A 17204-nucleotide genomic window follows, 5' to 3' on the forward strand; every position below is an offset into this window, starting at 1 on the left:
TGGCCTCCAGAGCAGCATGCTTGCTCAGGTGTGCAGGGCGACTGCAGCCTGCAAGCTAGCACCTGTTTTTGCTCCGAGATGCCCTGAGCTTTGCTGTGATCAGAACAAGTTAGGCCTAAATTCAAGGATAAGTCTCCAATTTGAGATCACTGGAGTTTATCATGCGTTGATGGATGGTTACTTGGCCTGCCATCTACAAATCACAGTGTCTGAGCACATGGAAGGTGTCGCCCATCCAGAATGATTATGACTCGTGAAGCCTAACATGGCATTGCCAACTCTCCCAATTTCACTGTGAGCTTGCAATATCTGGTGTTTTCCTAAAAGCCCCAGGGCCTGGAGTCTTGTGACTTCACGAGAATCTCAGCTTTCATTTACAAGGAAAGTTAACTTTCTAACCCTCCTGGTTGTGGAGCAAAGCCTGAGAACAGGATCTGAATGCAACACAGACGCTCAGAAACCAGAAGGCCCAGTATTTAGTACGATTATGAAAATTTAATCTCAGCATATCTGAGATTATCTCATGATCCTTGGCTGTAGGAGGCTGTTGTTACTTCTAACAATCTCCTTTGCCTCTTGCCCTGAAACTGACCTGCTCTGGGTGTTTCCTACTGCACAGTAAGGCATCTGGGCTGAGGTGAGATATCTCAGGGGTTTTAAAGGCTCCGTCTTCTGGAAAAAGCAGGGCAGTCATTTTCACCCAGATGCCCGGAGACAGGCTGGCTGCACAGATCAGCCTGGTCTCCCCGTCCCAAAAGTCCCCAGTAGCACCACATCGTACAATTAGACCACAACAGCATGTGTGAGAGGGGCCAGATGTGTGTGTGTAGCACTATGTGCATGTGGATGCTCTGTGTCCATCTCCCCCCCTTGAGCAATGAGTCAACCCTCACGTGGGCTGCTCTCAGGAGCTGCGGAGGACTGGGCTGAGTCAGGGGATTGCACTTTGCAATAGGGTGAAGTGGAGTAGTATCCTGGCCTGGTCTGCCCTGGCCTTTCCTCATGGTGGGTGCGCCCTGGTGGTGCATGCGCCTGCACCGGCCGGGAAGTGGCTGCCTAGACACAGTGGAGGTCACTCACGTGTCCAGAGTGTTTGTGACACATTGAACGACTCCACTGGGCTCTCCCTGACCTCATTGCAGGAAAGGAGGCTGCAGCCGTTCACCTGCTGTGCCAATGTATGGCACGGGGCAGCTGGAGACGCGCTGCATGCGGGAAACAGGGGCAGCTGTTCCTGCTGTGCAGTAGCACAGCCCTATGCACAGCAATGAAACCACACTTTGCCTGGCACAAGCGCCCTTCTTTAGACAGGGAGCCTGATCCTTGCTCCCCTTGTTAGATGTGGGAAAGGCCAAAGGTCCACCCACTAGTCTCACTGGACACTGGCCCTGGATTCAAGATGCCAACTGGGGAATCTGTCCTGCCTGGCAAAAGAATTCCAGACATACACTCCTCACCAGTCCCTCCAAGCTGTGTCACCAGCGCCTCCAGTAGGGTGTTCACGGAGTCTCCCAGGGGACATGTGAGCTCTCCCACCTCCAATTTCTTAGCTTTCCAGGCATTAGTGAGTGGTGCTTCAGCCCATGCTTGGGTAACCCTCCTTTCCAAACCTCTAGAGAGTCCCATCGTGGCCAGGCCTACAGAAAGGAGCAGCTGTGCTCAAGGCGGTATCCCCCCTTGGGTTTCCATTTCACACTAGCTGCAAAGCTGAAAATATTCCCCTGCTTCAACTCCTCCCTCTGCCATGATGCCTACAGAGCAAAATGACTGGCATACTAGGACCATGGCTCATTATACCAAACAGGAGCAGTTCAGGGTTACCTTGTCCATTCCCTCCCACATCGCCAACCCCAAGGGGTCCAAAATCATGAGCCAGGCCCCACAAAAATTACAAGAGTGGTTTATATAAATCCTGACCCTCACAGGTGCCTCCAGGTGCTCATGTAATCAAACAACAACAGGTGGTCTTGATGTTCCCCTGAAGCCCAGTTTTGCAGCATCCCTTCAGGGAGAAGCGGTGACATCACTTTCCATTCTCCCAGTGAATACGGTCCCCAGGCGGACTGGCCCTGAGTCGTCTCACACTTACTACAGCTCCCTGCCCCCTTCCTTAGACAGCACTGCCTGTCTGGCCAGATCTAGGTGCCAACTCTGTGGATGCTCCAGGGCTGGAGCACCCATGGGGGAAAAAAAATGGGTGCTCAGCACCCACCAGCAGCCCCACTGATCAGCTCCTTCCCCTCCCTCCCAGTGCCTTTCACCCACTGTTCAGGCAGGCGAGAGGGGAAGGAGCAGGGGCAGGAAGAGGTGGGGGTGGAGTGGAACAGAACCAGGCAGGGGTGGGAGCTTGGGGGAAGGGGTGGAGTGGGGGCGAGGACTGGGGTGGAGCAGGGGTAGAGCACCCTGCAGAACTGGGGAAGTCGGCGTCTCTGTCTGCATTAGAAACTTCTGCCCCTGTAGCAATGTTGGCTGGGGAGTGACTCTTCCAAGGCATTTCCATCCCGGTAAAAGCTCTTGTGTAGGTGCAGTTATAGCAGCCCGTGAGTCCTTTAGCCAGTATAGCTTCATACACTCACCAAACCACTATGATCTATGCTGGCAAAAGCATTTAGTTGCTGGTATAAGCTGCATCTCCACTAGGAGTTTGTGCTGGTATAGCTAACCCAGCAAACCTTTCTAGCATTGGCCTGGCCTCGGTCTTAACACAGGATCCTCCTGCTAGGGCAGTGCCTTTGCTGTTACAATGGCCCTAGTAATGGAGAATGAGGGAATTGCGCGGTTGAAATTACTGAGCCAGTCATCCCACCAGAGGTTTGAAATGATGGCAGAGAGGTGTGATTGGTTCAAACACTGAACTCTCCACCCACCCCCACGTACCCTGGAGCCAATGACAGGGGCTGGAGAGCAGTTTACTGTGTTTCTCAGAAGCTCAGCAAAGCATGTGATTGCCATGGATGGGCCCCAGAATGTTGGCTCAGAGTCAAATGTTGACTTTCATGGCAGAGTTTGTTTACTCAGGGCCTTCCTGTATCTCTCCTCCCATGTCCTTGGGGCAAGCAAGGAAGGTAAGAGGGACCTGCCTGCCCCTTTCCTTATATAATCAGATACCTGGGAAGAATTAAGTCTAGCAAGCTGCATTACCCAACTTTGGATTTCTACAAAACCTAACAAACTCTTCTCTGGGAACACCAAAGGGGCAGTGACCAGGAACTAGAACTGTGAGTTGGGTGGGAATGAACTGGACTGCAAAGCAGAGAAATCCCCAGCCACAGTTGCATCGTGTTTGTCTGGTAACTTGGTCCCAAGCAGACCCCGAGCCAAGAGACCTGTTTTTGAAGTCTCCATCCATGACTTTCCATAGCAGTGGGACGCTCCGGGAGACCTGCTTTGCTCCAAGCACCAATACCCTTTACCCACATTCACACTGAGCTCTGGAAAGAGCAAAGCCGCCCTGGCTCCAGCCCAGATACGAACAGGCTCTCCAAAGCGCTTCCCCTCCAATTATTCCTACTACCCAAACTAACCCAGCACACTGGGGGGGTTCCCATGGCAACGGCTGATGTCATCTCTAACGCAGCACGATGTGCTAGAGTCCAGTTCTGTCACCATCTACAGTGCAAAACTCTTGTGTCATGTCCTGAATGCTCCTGGCCTAGTGCCATGGCACTGCTGCATGCATCTGGGGGATCACCGGCCAGGAAGAGAGGGGGCTTGCATTGGGGGGCGGGGAACGCTGACACTGGCGCTGTTGCTAGTGTCAGTTTCAGTCGCTGAAAGGCACCTTTGCCTTCCTCAGGGCAGCCGAACACCTAGCTCACTCCGGGGGCTGATGCGACGATTTGGCTGTGTCAGTGAATTACAGCAAACCTGCAGTCACAGGAAGATAACTCTGCCCTGTCCTTCCAGCTGCCTGGTCAAGGAGCCATGGGCTAGGTCTCCACTGATTCTAGCCGTACATACCCCAGCCCGCTGACACCACATCCCAGAGCTGGTGTGTTCACAGGTCTTAGGGTTCGGTGTGAAATGCCTGCTGCAAAGGAAAGCCTTCTGCTGGGATGGCTCTCTGAGAGTGCTTTGGCAGTGTTTGGGGGTGGGGGATGGCCCAAACATAAATACACGAGAGAGGTGCCCAGTGGGGTTACAACAGCACCTAAGCAGAGGATGTGGGAACATTTTTGGTGCAATTAAATTTTTTGAAATATGCTGTTTGGTCAAAGCTGAGATGTGTCGGCTTCAGTGACCTTTTCCCCAGGAAGTGGGACGAGCAACTCTCCTGCTCCATAGCCTGCTGGGTTAGGCACTGCCCTGGGAGAGCCAGGATCTAGGCCCTGTTCTGCCCAATTCAGAGCAAAGACTTTCATCCCAGGACGCTCTCAAGCAGGTAGATCCCCATCCCATCCCTGAATTTATTCCTGTGCTGAACAAGAGTAAATTTCAGAGCTTGAAGCAGAACGGGCACCCTCCGGTCAGCACTGCACCCAAGCAGGCTGGGCTCCAACTCCCAGGAATTTCAGTGGGGGTGGGCACCTAGCTTGCTCACTCACCACTAGGGCACTGTAACAGGGTACACTCACCTGTCACAAGCACTCCCTTAGCCTAATACCTGCAGGCCTATACTTTGTCTCCCTGTAGCCCTCCTTTGGCTTAGGTCCTTAATTAGTCCTGTAGTCTACCATTGGTCTTAGCCCTGGTATCGAGCTGTATTCCAGGGCTTCCCCCTGGGCTCCATCTCTCTTGCTGGGCCACAAAAGGGTTCAGTACCCATTCTGGGGAACCTCAAAGTCCAGACCACTTCCCCACAGTGGCTAATGAGGGCATAGGGAGGACCCATTCCCTCCCACTACTCCAGATCTCAGCCTAGAAACCCCATAGACAGCAGCCATTCGCTGTGTCCCTTTATCTAAGCTGCACCACTGCTCTAATTCCCTAGTCCACTTCCCCGTGGCCCTACACCATCTTCACTCTTACCTCAGGGCCTTGTCCTGATGGAGCCCCAGCAACCAGACCAGAGCTCCTTCTTGCTCCCTGTGGCTTCTGCCAGCATTACCCTGTCCAAGGTCCTGCAGCTCTCTCAGCCAACCAGGCACCATCAACACTCTCTCAGCTCCAAGAAGGAGCTGAACTCATGCTGGCTCTGCAGCTCTTCTTATACTAGCCTGCTGGGCCTTGATTGGCTGCTCCCTGCCGCACCTTTCTGATTGGCTGTGTGGGACTCACTCTAGGCAGTCACTCTAGGCAGCTTGGGGCCCCTCTCCACTGCCCTTTTCTGGGGCATGGTGTGGCAGGACCACGAGGCCAGCCAGCAGGGGCCTCAGAGGGTCTGGCATACCCCATCACAGGCACCTCCTCCTGGCTGCTCCTTCCAGGTCTGATGCCCCCATTGGCCACTCATTTGCATGCCCTGCTGCCTCTCTCTCTCTGTGACTCAGGATGCTCTCCCTTCTTGGCTTGGCTCTCCGGCCAGGTCACTGTGCGTTTTCCCCTTCCAGGGAATCACCAGTCCCTCCGTACACACTGTCTCCAGCAGTCTTTCCATCCACTGCCCAATCTGTGCCACTTCTCCAGTGGCTGGTAGGGGAACCTGGGCCTGCCCTCTACTCTAGGTTCCAGCCCAGGGACCCTTGAATCAGCAGGCAAGGTCTTCACTGTCTTAAATCTTTCTGCCTTTTCCCTGAGCCTTTTCCTACACCCTCTCCCCTTGTCTCCTTCCTTCCCTTGCTAATGTCCAGAGGGTGGCTACCAGCTCCTCACTGCAACCCCTTCTGCTGCCAGCTGCCTGACTTTATCCAAGTCCCTCCTGTTCCTTCTCAGTTAGGCTCCATCATCTATCAGGGGCTACTTAGGCCACTTAATTCTCCCCCAGGAGCAGCCTATCAGGTTAATTAGCCCCTTCCCAGCTACCTTAACCCTTTCAGGTGAGGGGTGCAGTGAATGCCCCATCACAGGCCTGGATTCATGAAGGGACTTAGGTGTTGGGTCTCTAAGCATCCTGTCACCTAGAAAAGCACAGGAACACACTGTGATTCACAAAGCATGAGTTTGGAGCTTGTCTCCCTAAGTATGTGAATCACTCTGGGGCTGAGGCAGGAACTAGGAGTCTGGACACCCAGCAGGGCACATGCCCAGAGGCAGAAACTGAGGCGCAGGGAACTTCTGCCCTGAAAATTTAGGCGCCGGGTTAATTTAGGCTCCTACAAGGTTCGATGGGAGTTTTATGAAATGCAGTGGAGCCTAAAACTGGGATGTGGGCACCTAACCCAGATATAGCCTTAATCTGGGGTGTCGGTGCCTAAATAGCTTGGTAAATCCAAGCCCAGATGCCCACCTGCATCTTTAGGTATCTAAATCCCTTTGTCAGTCTGGCCTTCAGAGTTTGGGGTGGCCTCCTTAAGGAGCACATGCTGTTACAGCCATCACCCTGGCAAGGGAGGCCTTGTTTTCTCCAGGCAGACAGCTCACTCAGGCAAGACAGAAAGAAATGGCCATATTTCAAAAGACATTTATGGACACAAGGGCCCTAGCTCACAGTGCTTTGTTGTTGGAAAAAGTCCCCTGTTTGGAGATTATGCAGCCACAAAGCAACACTTGGACAATGTCAAAGAGAAACTTACTGTGGCCTACTCAGAGGGACGGTGGACTTGGGTAATAATGGAATACCACAGGAATTTGCATCTTCTAAAACCCACTCATTTGCTTGCTGAGTCATTATATTATGGTATCTAAGGACTTTGCCTCCCCTGCCTATTATTTTAATTTGTAACCATGTTATATTCAAAAAGACCCATTTCAATGTGGACAGTTCATAAGAACTATAATGAAGACCCCCCATCTAATGTTCCCCAGAATTTTTCTGCTGCTTGTCCCATAAATAACTTGAGCACAGACAGAGATAGAAGCTTTCAGTTGCATCTCTATTTGGAAGAGACCTTTACTGATGGTACTATTCATCTGTGACACAAATAGGAGACCTGAGCTTCCAAACCCATTTCCACGCTCCTAGTTGACCGGGAATGCATTCTTTGTAAACAGGGAAAGCCCTTCAGCTCCTTTCGAGTTCTGTGCAGAGGAACAAAATAAATGTTCCTTAACTTAAGCAATTATTGCCACACTGATCACTGAACCTTCAGCCTTGAAGTTCTCCATGTAACTAGTGCTTAGCAGGGAGCATGGCACTGCTAAGTTTGGAAAAAGGATATGAATGACTGAACCCGCTGTTGCCCGGAGAGCTCACCCCGAACGGAAGGTGCACGGTGCGGCTGTGTGCATCTCAGGAGTGTGCATCTACTAAGAGGGCTACCCTGCCCCTCCTCCACAGCCCTGGGACCGCAGTGGAGAGATGCCAGCAGAGAGTTTGCCCCAGAGTGTTTGTGCAGCACAGGAGGGAACTGGACATTGGAGGGTCATGTAGAAGATGCTGTGTAGTGCTCTGTTCTATGCAAATTCCCTGTACAGCCTTACACAGGGGAGGGCAGGGCAATGGGGGAGCAGGGCCTGCTCCAGGCTGGGTTAACCTAGAGAACAGCCTTTCAGAAACAAATTTAACCCCTTCAACATAGTGCACAGCATGCCGATCTCAGCCTCTAACTGCAGGAAAGTGCACAAAGTGGCTCGTTTGAATGAGACTTAACCTGTTTCTTACGGCATAGGACTTTTTAAAGGTTCTTGTTCAGGGCATCTGGGAAGCTCTCCTAGCCCGGGACTCCTGCTGAGAATCAGGCCATTTCAGCTTCCATTAAAGGCAGGTGGGTGCTAATGAGCGAAGGAAGCACAGCCGCTCTGTCCAAACATGCTGCAGAGCCAGGAGTCAAATGAGGAGAGCTGTCTGCTAATAGCTCTAGGTGAGTCCTCTGCAAACCTTTGTTCACCACCCTGGAGTATGGACATGTGGCAAGCTAGAGAAAGACAGGAGCATCTGCAGGAGAGCCCATTGACAACCCAGCTTCTGCTTGCGTGGGCTTTTTTCAAAGAACAAAGAGGAGAGATGTATTAGTTGTGCTGCCTCCCCCCATCCCCTTTCTGTTATTGGTGGGATGCCTCCAACAGCTGACACTACCAGTACCCATTGGCAGAACTGTCTGTAGTGTGGTGCTGTGGGTCAGACGGAAGCAGTGTTGGCAGAGGGTTTGCACAGGATGCGTAGAGCTGGCCCCGGGCTATGGCCCTGTCTCAAAGTACAATGGGGTTTGGGTACCCAGGTCGGACACATTCCTCAAAGGCAGTGACAAACAAACACAGTTTCTCTGCCATCACAACCCTGGGATGAAACAACAGAAGAAACTCTCTCTGCCTGACCGTCCCCTCAGGGCAGCACAGAATTGTTTGTTGCTTCTGAAAGCTGTCTTTCAATGAACCCATTTCTGGGTGTAAACGGCACCACAGAGACTCCGGGGAGGGCCCATTCTAAGCTGGTTGCTGAGAACGTATTTACAAAAGCCATCATTAACAATCCTTGTTTTTCAACTGAGACATCATGGGAGGGGGCGTCAGCACGTCTGTCTTCTCCTAGTCCCAGGCACCTGTGATCACAAACCTTGAGCAACACTTAAATTGCTCTCCCCTCCTTCCTGAGTGAATGGGATTCCCCATGGTCCCTTACAGCTCTGCTTCTCCAGCTTGGCGTGGGGTGCGTGTGTGTCATTTAAAATAACCACACCCACCATACTGGGGTATTTGCCCTCATGGAAATGACCTGCTGTCATGGCACAAGTTACTTCATCTCTCCCTCCCTTTGTTCTGACACAAGGGCCTCCTGATGTGGACTCAGGAAAGTTCATAGGCAACACCACTGATATCCCTGAAATGGTCAGGCAGGGATTTTCCCATCCAAAAAAATAAAAATGGTCCCTGTGTTGATTGCCCTGCGGCCCTTGCCCCTCCCACTATCACCGACACCAGTGCAAGGTGTGCGTGAGTGGAGCATGTTGGTTGGGTGGCATTCCACACCCTCTCTGCAGAGGTGGGAGTGACCACGCCTAGGGCAGGGCTATGGAGGGTGGGGCCCTTCATGCCGGTGACCTATGTGTCAGAGAGCTGGTGAGAAAACATGTTCCAGGGTGGCCAGCATTTCCAGCTGTGAAATCAGGCACTTGTAGCCATGGGAGGGAGTGTGAAAGGGAGGCCGTGCGCACGCTGGGTATGGGTCTCATCAGCCAGGAGCGACACTGGATGCGGGTAAGTTGAACAAGTGGAACTTTATTAAACCCTGCACTGCTCTGTCCACGTGGCCGTGTTGCATCCAGCCCAGCTCCCCACACTGCCTGGCTCACTGCTGTCCCCTCAGTGACAGTCCCTCCGGGAGCACGGGCCCAGTTCCACTGGTCATGGTCCACCTTCCTGATTTTAGAGACAGTGTGATACAGCCTGACACCCAGCTCCCGCCCCAGGACCCTCGGCCAGAGACTCCTAGCACAGAGCCGAGCTGGGCTTGTCTTTACCCAGACTCAACTGGTCACAGGCTCTGAGACGCACTTTAGTCTCCTCAGCAGGCGACTGCACTAGAAGCGACCTAGCTCCGTCTTCCTGTCACCTCTCTCCAAGCCCAGCAAACTATCTCTGGAGTCTCCTCCATCCCTGAGGGGTCGGCCTCCGCATAGTTCTGTCCCTCCGTTCGGGAGTGATCTCTGTATCGCTGTGGGCTCTCTCTGGGTGCTGTGTCTGCTGGCTCCCAAGTGTCTCCTCTTCCTTTGGGTCACTCGTCCCTCCTGTGCAGTCACCTTGTGTGATCTGTGCACCACTGCACCTCTCGTGACTCCTTTAGCGTCCTCCTCCCTGTGTCTCTAATGGCTCGACTCTTGCTTGATTGCCTGCCTCTACAGCTGGCAGGTCTGTGGCTGATCTGCCGTACTCTAGTGCCTGCTTTATCTGATTGTCGGCCATCTCCTCTCAGTGGTTTCTCCATCTTTCTAGCCGCAACAGGTCTCCCCTTGCTGGTAGCAGGGTTTTGGTCCTTTGTCCCATTGCTGCCTGCACTGGATTGTTTTGGCACCCGTGGGATGGGTACTCCTGTGTGCCAAAAATGCTAACAAAGGGGTTGAACCAGAAGAAACAGCCTTGCGTAACAGCTGATTCCATCTTACCGTTACTCTGTCGGTGTGCTGGGGAGGAGGGGTGGTGGTCAAACTCCCTATAGCATGAAAACTCCTGGAATTGTTCCAAGACAAACGGAGGCTTGTTGTCAGTGAACACAGTGTCTGGAATGCCACATCTTGCAAACAGGCCTTCAGTTCGCCAGTGACTGACTTGCTTCTGGTATCAGGCAAGGCACTGAGTGGTGAATAATAGTCCACTGTGCTGCTTTTCCTTGAAGGTAAATATGCTTGCTCCAACCTTTTCACCTTTGGGTGAGCCATTCACGTGGTACACAGTCTCTTTCTGCTGGTGGTTATCACATGACAGGCAGGTGTCCCACCCTTCCACCAAGCAGCAGAGCTGCATGTTTATGTTTCTGCTTCTACCAACAACAGTATTTGGCTTTTCTCTCCTGGCCACCCTGCTGGTATTGCTCTCTTGACTAGATGTCCTTTTCCATCACCTCTTTGATTTTCATCTGCTTTGCTGTTGAAAGTAGGACACTGAATCCATTAACATGCTGCACTGTGCCCTGAGTCCCTTCCCCCAGCTCGCTGATGCTGGGTATAGATGTCCTGCTCAGGGTGCCAGCTCACACCAGTAATAGTCCTTGACAGTGACTGGTCTCTAGCTGGGGTAGCACTGGAGGCACATCAACATGGGTTGCAATCTCTTTGGAGCACTAAGACGTGCCATGACTGTCTCTGGGGTCTGGGGTCAGATTGCCCCATTGTTGGGTGGTCCCAGGTGTCCTGATGAAATCATTCCACTCCAAACACCACAGCTAGAAGTAATTTTTTTTCCTATTTGGGTGGATCCCTGTTCAGTCTCTGACAGGGCCCTGCTGGCGTAAGTGACCAGCTGCTTCTGCACCCAATCCTTTCTCTGATGCATCATACTGGAGTGTCACTCTCCTGCTTGGTAATATTTCAGGATGGGGCATCCGTTATCATTTGTTTCAGCGTGTTAAATGTCTGCTGTTGGGGACCTGCCCAGCCCCACTCAACATCCCGCCTTGTGAGCTGACGAATGGCGGGTAAGCTGAACAAGTGGAACTTTATTAAACCTCGTGCACGGCTCTGTCCATGCGGCCACGTTGCTTCCACCCCGCTTCCCACACTGCCTGTTCTGCTGATGTCCTGTCAATAACAGTCCCTCCAGGGAACATGGGCACTCTGACTCCAGTTCCACTGATCATAATATGGGCATGGGTCCACATCTGCCTTCCCCTTTGTCTATCACCATTGACAACTTCACTGTCATCCCTGGCTCTCAAACAAATCATCTGGGCAAAACCCATCCCAAGGAGAGAGGATGAGCCGAACTGGATGCTCTGAAGTGTCCCTAGCCTCTGTTTGCCAGAAGCTGGGAATGGGCGACAGGGGATGGATCACTTGATAATTGCCCTGTTCTGTTCATTCCCTCTGAAGCATCTGGAAGACAGGATACTAGGCTAGATGGAACATTGGTCTGACCCAGTCTGGCCATTCTTATGTTCTTTTTAACACAGGGCAGGTGGGGAGGATGTGGTGTCTGTGCACTGTCTCTTTAAATCTGAAGTCAGAAACTGGGCAAGATCTCGGCAGTGAAGAAGAGAAAGAGAGGGAGCAGCATTAGGGATGACGCTGTTTTTTAAATTCCAATAAAGTCCTTTGTTCTGTGTTAGAGGAAAGCAGCATGCTTCTGTCATTCGTTTCCACTGTCACTTTGCTTTTTACTGCTCGCACCCTGGTGGCCTCATGCTCCAGCCAGCAGGTTCCTCTCTGGGCAGTTGAGGTGGACTAGCTGGTGGGAGCCTTTTAGCTCATGGCTAATACTACATTAGTCAGGTACTGCTTTCCTACCTAATCCGCTTACCACACTAAAACGCTTATTACTTAACAAAGAACTCTGCCCAGGAGGGCTTAGTGCTAAAGATGTTTGGAAGCTTATCTTTAGCAAGAGCTTAGAACATAGACTACGCAAGCAAGAAATCACGTGTGTCACCCTCACCTACCTTTGCCCACCCCGGGAGACAAGCCGGGCACAGAGAGTTGAGATGAAGGAAGGAAATGTGCATTGGTCTTCGAATAACCAACTCAGGCTGCAAAGTCAGGGCTTCTGTGCCATCGGAGAGCAGAGGGGATTCACTCCAGGGAAGGGAATCCCAGAACAGAAGGCCCCTTACAAACGTCTGTTCAGCTTGGTATTTTTTCCCTGCAGGTTCTGGAGTCAGGGGCCTGGCTCTGATTCCCTTTGCAGCATGGCCCACCAGGGGTCGGTGGCCCGGGGGTCCATTTTGAAAATAAACAAATAATTTCCCCTTTCGTCTGAGGGTCTGAAATCACTTTGCAAACATGAATGACGCTTCATAACACCCCTCTGAGATCCAACTGACTAGGTCCACCTTATGGCTGAATAAACTGGGCAGAAAGATGAAGTGGTGTGACATCACATAGTGAGTCATTTGGAGGGTCACGAAGAAATCACTAGACATCACATTGCCCCAGGATTGTATGCAAATTTCACTTTCCATGTTTTGAGCCTCTGGTTAGAGCTGTGCAGGAACCACAATTTGTTACGTGGGACATTCCACCATTTCAAAATTTATTTTCATTTCCAACAGAATTTTTGAAAACTTTTTGTTTAAGGCAATTGGAACATTTGTTTTCAATCAAATCAAGTCATTTTGTTTCGATTTCAACCATTTAAAAGTTTTATTTCATATTCTGATTGATAAGACTATAAAAATAATATACATTTTGCAATGAAAGGTCATTTTGAAATGAAGAATCAACATGTTCCACTCTGTACTGATAAGGTCAAAAAGGAAAGTTTCAACCTTATTGAAATGCTTCGTTCCAGTGTTTTTGTTTTTGTTTTTGTTTGTTTGTTGAAATCAGCACATTGGATTTCACAGATCAGAAAGTTTTGATTTGGACGAGATGGTATTTTCCACCGAGAAAACATTCTGTCCGATAACTGTTGATCTCCCTCCAATGCTCTCTGGAAGCATTTACAGAAAGTATAAAAACACTTATCAAAAAATAGCCCAGCAAACAAAAAAGTCAAGGACTCTCCACACCCCTAAGGAGAAAAACAACCCCTTCTCCTCCCCCACCAACCCCAGGAAGAGCTGTGTTAGTAAATAGATAGGCTTTGCACAGTGACCTGAAGGTCAACAAACTCTGGCTCTGTCAGACCAAACACTGGTGGTTTGCTAGGCCAGGTGCAATCCCGACCTGAGCAGAACCAGCTGCTGTCTTTGCTCTGTCCTAGACTCAGTGTTTTGCTCCTGACATATGGAAACACTGGGAATAAAGTCAATGGCTGGCAACATTCCCTTCCTTGCTATTTCTGTCCCTGTGTCTGCTCCCATGGCCTTCAGTGTGGGCCAGGGATCATCCTCTGCCTTCTGTTTCTCAGGCCTTCATTATCTCTTCCCTTACCTGTCTCCTCCTGTCCCAGTCTCTGTCCTTTCCCTGAGCACCTATAGTAGCAAGGGCCTGCTCCACAGTTCCTGAAATCAGTAGCAGCCTTTCCCTTGCCTCAAATGGGGTTTGGCTCAGGTCCCAGGAGAAGATGGCTGTCTGAGGGGCGTAACTCTGTGCTCAGACCCAGCAGCGCTTTCCCATGGGGGAGTGCAGGGCTGCCGAGTTCGGCAGGCTCCTTCCATGTCAGTGCAGAACAAAATGCAGGAGGCTGTGAGTCAGTGTTGATTTGCCCCCAGTCTTGTGTGCTACCAGAGCCTATTGATAACAGTCTTTCTCTGCCACTCCCCATCTGGAAAGGAAGTATCCTTTGTGGGCAAGCTGCTTCCAGCGTCCATCCGCCACATGCTGTTGTTGTGGAGCAGGACACAAACCTGCTGCTCCTGAAAGCAGCCTGAGAGGCCCCGGAGGGATTGGTTCAGGGTCTCTCCAACGGCTGTACAGGGCAGATCCCAGGGTAACCAAGAGGAGATCGCCTTCCCACCGGCCTTCACGCAGGCCAGCTTCCCACATCCCAGAGGCAACTGCTGCCATGGATATCACTAGGAAAGTCCCAAACTGTATCCTTAACCGTGGGAGCCAGCAGCATGCGATCACCAGTTTCCCACAAGCCCAGGGACCTGCGCTCCATGGAGCAGTGCTTGTCCAGCCCTGAGAATGTGGGAAATGCTATGGAAGGGCTCTGTGCTAGTAGCAGTAGGTGGGGATATCAATATCTTGAATGAGTCCCCAGCCCTGCAAACCTTTGTTAGTGGACAGATTGGGGGGGGGCACTTGTCAGCCCCTCAGAAGACAGCTAATGTGGGGGGCAGGGGAGAGCATGGCAGCAGGGCACCCCCAGAAGCTCCTGGGTAGTGTAAGCTGGCAAGCTGGGACTCCACTGCAAACCTTGGGAGAGTGGGCAGAGCCCCCTCGCCCAGCCCCAAACCCGAGTGGTGCTGCCATCCTGTGTACAGGTCATAATGCCCTGAGCAGGGAGCCAGGGGACAGGAGCTGTGCCATTGCAGGATGTGGCATGGGCTTGCTCTCCAACATCTGTCCCAGGTCTCTCCCCCACCCCAGGCCAGAAGAAATGTATGTTTGCCTAGGCCAGGGCCCTGTGGTGGGCTAATCTAGCCCTAGACAGGGCGACCCATCTAGAACCTTCCACAGCCCACTGGTGGGTCAGGAGCTGCTGTTTGGGAAACGCTGCCCTACAAGTTGTTTTGCTTCATGTCAGAGCAGGGTTCTGCCTTTGAAGAGGTGCTGCGTTGTTGTTAGTTTTGTGCTGTGATTTATTTGGGGAGCTGTCACAACCAGCAGGAGAGTTTGCTTGCTGCCCAGAGGCTGCTCTGAAATCTACTTGAGTCATCTGTAAACACGTTTCCCCTCCAGCCCCGGAACCCCTGCTTGGTAAGCCCTTCTGGTGCTTAGACCAGGTACCACCAGGTACCTTCACCAGGTGTCTAGTCTTATTTCTTGTTTTGCGTTCCAGGTACAACACAATGTAGCAGCAGGTCAGAGGGGCCTCCTCCCTGGCTCAGCTGTTTTCTACTCATAGAATCATAGAATATCAGGGTTGGAAGGGACCTCAGGAGGTCATCTAGTCCAACCCCCTGCTCAAAGCAGGACCAATCCCCAAGTAAATCATCCCAGCCAGGGCTTTGTCAAGCCTGACCTTAAAAACCTCTAAGGAAGGCAGGATCCTGACGCAGGGAAGAAAGGTAAGCAGCAGGATACGGACCCTGGACTTCAGGAAAGCAGACTTCGACTCCCTCAGGGAACGGATGGGTAGGATCCCCTGGGGGACTAACATGAAGGGGAAAGGAGTGCAGGAGAGCTGGCTGTATTTCAAGGAATCCCTGTTGAGGTTACAGGGACAAACCATCCCGATGAGTCGAAAGAATAGTAAATATGGCAGGCGACCAGCTTGGCTTAACGATGAAATCCTAGCGGATCTTAAACATAAAAAAGAAGCTTACAAGAAGTGGAAGGTTGGACATATGACCAGGGAAGAGTATAAAAATATTGCTCGGGCATGTAGGAATGATATCAGGAGGGCCAAATCGCACCTGGAGTTGCAGCTAGCAAGAGATGTCAAGAGTAACAAGAAGGGTTTCTTCAGGTATGTTGGCAACAAGAAGAAAGCCAAGGAAAGTGTGGGCCCCTTACTGAATGAGGGAGGCAACCTAGTGACAGAGGATGTGGAAAAAGCTAATGTACTCAATGCTTTTTTTGCCTCTGTCTTCACTAACAAGGTCAGCTCCCAGACTGCTGCGCTGGGCATCACAAAATGGGGAAGAGATGGCCAGCCCTCTGTGGAGATAGAGGTGGTTAGGGACTATTTAGAAAAGCTGGACGTGCACAAGTCCATGGGGCCGGACGAGTTGCATCCGAGAGTGCTGAAGGAATTGGCGGCTGTGATTGCAGAGCCATTGGCCATTATCTTTGAAAACTCGTGGCGAACGGGGGAAGTCCCAGATGACTGGAAAAAGGCTAATGTAGTGCCCATCTTTAAAAAAGGGAAGAAGGAGGATCCTGGGAACTACAGGCCAGTCAGCCTCACCTCAGTCCCTGGAAAAATCATGGAGCAGGTCCTCAAAGAATCAATCCTGAAGCACTTGCATGAGAGGAAAGTGATCAGGAACAGCCAGCATGGATTCACCAAGGGAAGGTCATGCCTGACTAATCTAATCGCCTTTTATGATGAGATTACTGGTTCTGTGGATGAAGGGAAAGCAGTGGATGTATTGTTTCTTGACTTTAGCAAAGCTTTTAACACGGTCTCCCACAGTATTCTTGTCAGCAAGTTAAGGAAGTATGGGCTGGATGAATGCACTATAAGGTGGGTAGAAAGTTGGCTAGATTGTCGGGCTCAACGGGTAGTGATCAATGGCTCCATGTCTATTTGGCAGCTGGTGTCAAGTGGAGTGCCCCAGGGGTCGGTCCTGGGGCTGGTTTTGTTCAATATCTTCATAAATGATCTGGAGGATGGTGTGGATTGCACTCTCAGCAAATTTGCGGATGATACTAAACTGGGAGGAGTGGTAGATACGCTGGAGGGGAGGGATAGGATACAGAAGGACCTAGACAAATTGGAGGATTGGGCCAAAAGAAATCTGATGAGGTTCAATAAGGATAAGTGCAGGGTCCTGCACTTAGGACGGAAGAATCCAATGCACCGCTACAGACTAGGGACCGAATGGCTAGGCAGCAGTTCTGCGGAAAAGGACCTAGGGGTGACAGTGGACGACAAGCTGGATATGAGTCAGCAGTGTGCCCTTGTTGCCAAAAAGGCCAATGGCATTTTGGGATGTATAAGTAGAGGCATAGCGAGCAGATCGAGGGATGTGATCGTTCCCCTCTATTCGACATTGGTGAGGCCTCATCTGGAGTACTGTGTCCAGTTTTGGGCCCCACACTACAAGAAGGATGTGGATAAATTGGAGAGAGTCCAGCGAAGGGCAACAAAAATGATTAGGGGTCTAGAACACATGACTTATGAGGAGAGGCTGAGGGAGCTGGGATTGTTTAGTCTACAGAAGAGAAGAATGAGGGGGGATTTGATAGCTGCTTTCAACTACCTGAAAGGGGGTTCCAAAGAGGATGGCTCTAGACTGTTCTCAATGGTAGCAGATGACAGAACGAGGAGTAATGGTCTCAAGTTGCAGTGGGGGAGGTTTAGAT

This window comes from Chelonia mydas, chromosome 9 (genome assembly GCF_015237465.2).
Source record: "Chelonia mydas isolate rCheMyd1 chromosome 9, rCheMyd1.pri.v2, whole genome shotgun sequence".
Taxonomy (NCBI): domain Eukaryota; kingdom Metazoa; phylum Chordata; order Testudines; family Cheloniidae; genus Chelonia; species Chelonia mydas.